A 6753-nucleotide genomic window follows, 5' to 3' on the forward strand; every position below is an offset into this window, starting at 1 on the left:
TATTTTAAATAAGTGTACTAGGGGCACCTGGGTGGCTCAGTTGGTTGAGCGTCTGACTTCTGCTCAGATCATGATCTCACACAGTTTGTGAATTCGAGCCCCGAGTCGGGTTCTTTGCTGACTGCTCGGAGCCTAGAGCCTGCTTCGGGTTCTATGTCTCCCTCTGTCTCTGCCCCTCCCCTGCTCGTGCTCTGTCTCTCTCAGAAATAAAATAAACATTAAAAAAATTTTTAATATAAATAAATAAGTGTACTAAATAATGATAGGTACAATATTGTTTAAAGCTTTAAATTTTGGTTTAAAAAATAAAATTATCCTTGTGAAGTATATGTTAAGATAATTTTATTGCATTAATTTTATTCTTGTAACTTGAATGTGAGGCAAAAAGTACATTTCATACATACAAGAGTATCTGAAAACAACTTTTAAATAGGTTTATTGATTTTTTACATAGCATAGCATGATTTTTTATATAGCATACAATTTATTGATAATTTATATAACATACAATTCACTCATTTAAAGTGTACTTTAGGGGTGCCTAGGGGGCTTAGTCGGTTAAGCCTTCAACGACGTGTTTTTAATGTTTGTTTGTTTGTTTGCTTGCTTGCTTGCTTTAATTTTTAACGTTTTTATTCATTTTTGAGAGCCAGACAGAGAGAGTGCTAGCAGGGGAGGGGCAGAGAGAGGGAGACACAGAATCTGAAGCAGGCTCCAGGCTCTGAGCTGTCAGCACAGAGCTCGATATGGGGCTCAAATCCACAAACTGTGAGATCATGACTTGAGCTGAAGTCGGATGCTCAACCTGAGCCACCCAGGTGCCCCAAGCCTCTGACTATTGATTTTAGCTCAGGTCATGATCTCTGGTGAGATTAAGCCCTGCATTGGGCTTTGTGCTGACAGTGCAAAGCCTCCTTGGGATTCTCTCTCTCTGTTTCTCTCACATAACAAATAAATAAACTTAAAAAAGAAAAGAAAAGGAAGTGTACTTCAATGGCTTTTAGTATGTTCAGAGTCATGTAGCCATTACCAACAATTAATTTCAGAGCGTTTTCATCCACCCCAAAAGGAACCTTGTGCCAACGGCAGGCACCCCTCATTTCAACCAACACCCACCCCTGCCCTACTTTCTGTCTCTATAAATTTGCCTGTTCTGGACATTTCATGTAGATGGAACCCTACATTTATTTGGTCTTTGTGACTGGTTGTAAAATATATTGTGCAATCTCCAAGTATTTGTATTGTCTCAAGCTACTTCTTTTAATTACTTAATTTTTTTTCAGATAACCAAAAATTCATTTATTAATTATTTTAGATTAATATGCCTAGCTCTTCAAGTTAATTGGTTATCTTGGAATTATGATTTAAATTGACATTAACTACTAAATGAATAGCTGTTGGTATTAAATACACAAGCTAAATATTACTCAGGTAATGCAAGCAATGTAATTCTGTGGTTCCACATGGTTTACAACATTGCCTGAGCTTTACATACTATACTTGTTATTATAATTAAATTTAGCTGAGACCCCATGGTTATATCTACATAGTCTTATATTTTTAGCGTTGACAATTTCAATGGCTGTAAAACAAGCACAGTGTAAGGAATTTGGAAATTTCAATTAATTAGGCTTATCAGAACATAAATCCAATCCTTACATGAGCTAAAATGGCTTTTTTGGCACTTTACTCATATTGTTATAAAATCAGAGTCTTTTTAAAAATTGGAGTATACTATACACATAGAATCCGTAAGTCACAAATGCATACCTTGATAAATTTTCACAACTGTGCAATCAGCTCCCAGACCAAGAAATGGAGTGTGACAAGCCACCTAGGAGCCCTCCTGGGCTCCCTTCCAATCACTGCTACCAAACTCCCTACAAGGATAACAACTGTCTTGATTCTAACACCGTGGATTAGTGTGTGTTTTGAACCTTATGTAAGTGGAACCACACAGAATATACCCTTTTGTGTCTGGCTTCTCTGACTCAGTGTTATGTTGGTGACATCTATCCATGTTGTTGCATGTAGGGATAGCTGGTTCATTCCCATTGCTGTATGGTATTCCAATTTTTGACAAGTCCATAAATTGTTTATCCATTCGATTGCTTCCAGTTTGGGGCTATTATGAAGAGTCCAGCTATAACATTTGTGAATTTGTCTTTTGGTGAACGTGCATACACTAGGAGTGGAGTTGCTGGTCACAGCATATGCATATTTTCAGCCTTAGTAGACACTGCTAAATGATCTTCCAGAGTAGCTCTCCCACCGATAGTGTATGAGAATTCCAGTTGTTCTACATCAGTGCCAAAATTTGGTATTATCTTTTTTGGTTTTGGCCATTCTGATAGTCATGTGTTTATATCTCATTGTAGTTTCAATGTGCATTTCCTTGCTGACTAATATGCTTATTGACCCTTGGGATATCCTCTTTTGTGGGGCGTCCAGCTCTTTTTCCCACTGGGTTACCTGCCTTTTAAAATCGATCTATGGAAATTCTTTAATATTCTGAATACAAGCCCTTTTCTAGATATATGCAATGGATTTCTTTTAAACCATATTTAACACCTATTTAAAACATATTTAACTTGTCCAAGTACTTACCATAATCAAGAGTTTTGTTTGTTTTTTTAAGTAGAGCACAAGTTGGGGAGATGGACAGACAGAAAGAGAATCTTAAGCCAGCTCCATGCTCAGCACAGAGGCAGACATGAGGCTCGATCCCATAACCCTGGGATCATGACCTGAGCCGAAATCAAGAGTCAGACGCTTAATCAACTGAGCCACCCTGGCGCCTCACCATAATCGAGAGTATTAAGTGAAACTATAATTTTGTATAATCTGTTCTATTTGTTTATCAAGTATTGATACAACTTTTAAGACGTTGGTTTAAAAGTCATATACAGAAAGATTTCTTAGGACCGGCCTAATATCTATTTGGATATCTTTCATTCCTTATATTGTAACCAGACACTTTCTATTAACAAAAACTCCATTGTTCTTTTTTTTCCTCCTATTATTTTCCCAGCAGTTCTTGAGACCCTTATTCTCAAGAATAATTTTTATAAATGGTTACCAGTCTCTAGACCAGTCAAATTATGAGTTCCATGAAATGTGAGAGGTATTACTATCTTGTCAATTTCCTTGCAGAGATAGGAAAATGTACTTTATAAAAAAAAGAAATACTCCTTCCCTTTGTTAATATTGTACAGCTCTTTGCCTGGGGGGAGGGGAACCAAAGATTTTAAGATTTGATCTCTTTGTGTCTATTTTGGTATTTCTCTTGGTTTACTAGGTTACCTACAGCAGCAAGGGAAAACTTCCTTACCCTTAGGCTGCTCCTCATTCCCATAGTACCACAACTGGCTTCCCTTCCTGGGGCTCTGACATTCATCAAATGTCATTTGATCTCTCCAATTTCTCTCCTCAAGGACACCCAATCCTGTGGGCCCACGCTGCCTCTTAAGCTCTTTCCTGGGACGGAAGGACGCTCAGGCTCCTAGCAGGGGACAGTCTGTCCAGAAAACAGCCTCCTTACTATTTGTGTCATCATCTATAAGAGGTGGTTGGGGCAACCTATCCCTGTCTGTCCCCAGCAGGTGGCTTTGCAGTCCCAGTCCTGCTTTACAGAGCAGCTGGACACTTGATGAGGGACGTCTACTGAAAGTAAAGAGGGCAGTAACAACACTGACAGCCAAATCTAAGTGAAAAGTACTGGAGCTTGTGAATGAATTGTCCAGCAGTCTCAACGACAGGAAAGGTTGGTGAGCAGTGCCCCCTTGCGGAATTCTGGTGCAATCACAGGCAGAAGGTGGTAATAACATGGAACTTCTCACTAAGGGGTTGGCATCCCAAAAGGCTTCATTGGACTGCACCCTGTGGTTGGGTTCCTGACTGTGGCACTGGCCAGATGCCTGTGTACGGTAGACCTTCTCCTGGTCACATGTGGCATTGCCATCCAGACCACATTCAGGAATTCTTGTGGATTCAGGCATTGGCCATTTTACCAATCAGAGCTCTGACCATTTTCCTCCTTGTGCCCCTTCTCCATCTTTCCCAGTGCTCTTGCTGTTCTGTTCCTCCTTTTTTTTTTTTTTTTAATTTTTTTACCGTTTATTTATTTTTGAGACAGAGAGAGACACAGCATGAACGGGGGAGGGGCAGAGAGAGAGGGAGACACAGAATCGGAAGCAGGCTCCAGGCTCTGAGCCATCAGCCCAGAGCCCGACGCGGGGCTCGAACTCACGGACCGTGAGATCGTGACCCGGGCTGAAGTCGGACGCTTAACCGACTGAGCCACCCAGGCGCCCCTGTTCCTCCTTTTTGACTCTCAGCACTAAAGGGCTGATCACACACACACACACGTACACACAGAAATTTAATCTGTAACAGGTCTCCCCACTCCTCAGAAATCAGATACACATATTCAGGATTAGGGTGAAATGATGGGGAATAGGGAGAGGAGATGTTCCTGCTTCCTCTCTAGATCAGCTGTCCCACCCTCCAGACATTAAGGTCAATCTAACATTCTAGATTTCCACCAAACATCTCCACTTCCATTCCAAAGCATATGAAGCTGAACCGTCATCACAGTTACCACCTAGCAGTCTTCCTGTTTGTCAATGACCCTGCTCTTGTCTTGTCACCCAGACTCAGAACGTGGAGAAATTTCATTGATTCAGCATACACACTTATTCCGCTCATCAGGAGAGAGAACTCCCTGGAAACTGGAGTACCAGGGTAATATTATATCCCAGTCCTCTTGGGTGTGCTTTCTGGACATCTTAAGTTATTACCTAAAACTCCTTGCCATCAGGGACTGGAGTTCACATTGTCTCTGTGTGCTTTATTGTAGTTCCATCAATGGATTTTCTGGATGTAGAAGTGGACCTCCCCATACATTCCTAAATTACTACCACGGGTTTCAGAAATATTTCCATTTTCGCATCATGGGAAAACTTCAGCCATTACAATCATATCATGTTCAATTTTTTAAAAAGAAGTTTGCTGCAAATCAAAAGACCATCCACTAGAGGGGCGCGTGGGTGGCTGAGTCGGTTGAGAAACCGACTTCAGCTCAGGTCATGATCTCATGGTTGATGGTTTAAACCCTGCATTGTGCTAACAGCTCAGAGTCTGGAGCCTGCTTCGGATTCTGTGTCTCCCTCTCTCTCTCTGCCCCTCCCCAGCTCGTGCTCTCTCGCTCTCTCTCTCAAAAATAAATAAACATGAAAAAGAAAAAAAGACCATCCACTAGAAAATAAGAAGTCAATGGCAGGAGACAACCCTGTAAGGGAAAGAAACCGGATTGGCCTTGGTCCTCAGACCAAGCAGTCGCTCTGTGGTCGGCAGAGGGCGCTGTGAACAACTCCTGCAACTCTAGGGAACAGGACTAGCTGTGGGGACCTTGGATTGCAGAAAATTAATCGTAGCATAATGCAGGTTAGCTCAAGGAGATGAGGTAAATACAAACAGTCACACTTTAGAGGCACCTGGGTGGTTCAGTCGGTTAAGCGCCCAACTCTTTCAGCTCAGGTCATGATTTCACAGTTCATGGCTCTGCACTGACAGTGTGGAGCCTGCTTGGGATTCTTTCTCCCTCTCTCAAAATAAATCAGTAAACTTAAAAAAAAAAAAAGACAGCAGCCAGATTCTGGGGTGAAAACCCAAATGACTATGTGGGTTGCATTTATAGGTCATGTGGTATGGAAAAAGACCATTTTTAATATATTAGAATCATATTTTGCTTACTTGCAGAGGATACTGGAACAAAACTAGATTGAAGGAATAGAAGGTTTGGGTTCCCAGTTCACCCTCCTCATATGTGATCAGATGAGCAGAATCACTGGAAATACAGTCTCTCACTTCCTCTTTGCTTCTCTCTTTTCTATTCTACACACAGATGAATTTGTCAATGTTTATGCATAATAAGACAACTTCCCTCAGTAATTCCAAACTGTGGTGAGAAGCAGTGATTCCCACAGAACATGAAGGAGGCACATGGAAAAGCACATTAAATCCATGCAGGCAAGAGCTAGAGGCTTCTGGGAGCATATCTGAACTTGGCATTGAATAATGGATATCATTTAGAGAGTAAGTGATGTGAGGAGAGCAGTCTAGAAAGAATAGCAAGAAAAGACACAGAAGTAGGGATGTGCAGAGCTCATAATTTAGGGAAAAGGACTGATCCAAGGTCGCTGGGTCTAAGACTATGTGATGGGAAAATGTGTTAAGAGTAAGATTAGAAAGGAATCTAATCTTCACTCTATAGCTATAAAAAAGATGTGTGATCATACATGAGAAAGCCACTGTGTGGGCCTCCAGAATACAGAATCTAAGCACTAATGGCCCTTACAGGTCTTCTGGAGACAGCTTCTCTGATTTTTTTCCCCTGAGAATCTCCCCCATAGCATCGTTCTGTGTGGGAGGGAACCCACAGGATAGGGGCAAGACTGGGGCCTTCGATTCATCAGAATGTGAGGAAATAACTGAGACTCAGTTTCCTCAGGAACAAAATGGGGGACATTGACTTGCCTGGTACATAGGATTGCGATGAAGACCAAGTGGTTAGGATCACAGACTTTGGAACAACATGAACTAGCTGTCAGGACCTCAGGTAGGTAATTCTCTTGATTTCATTGAACCTCGGATTCTCTTCAATAAAATGATAATATTTGCCTTGTATGCTTGATAGGAAGATTAACTGATAAAATGGCTATAAAATGCTTAGCCAAAGCATGGCATACAATA

This window comes from Panthera pardus, unplaced genomic scaffold (genome assembly GCF_024362965.1).
Source record: "Panthera pardus isolate Hobbes unplaced genomic scaffold, ASM2436296v1 HiC_scaffold_24, whole genome shotgun sequence".
NCBI classification, from domain to species: Eukaryota; Metazoa; Chordata; class Mammalia; order Carnivora; family Felidae; genus Panthera; species Panthera pardus.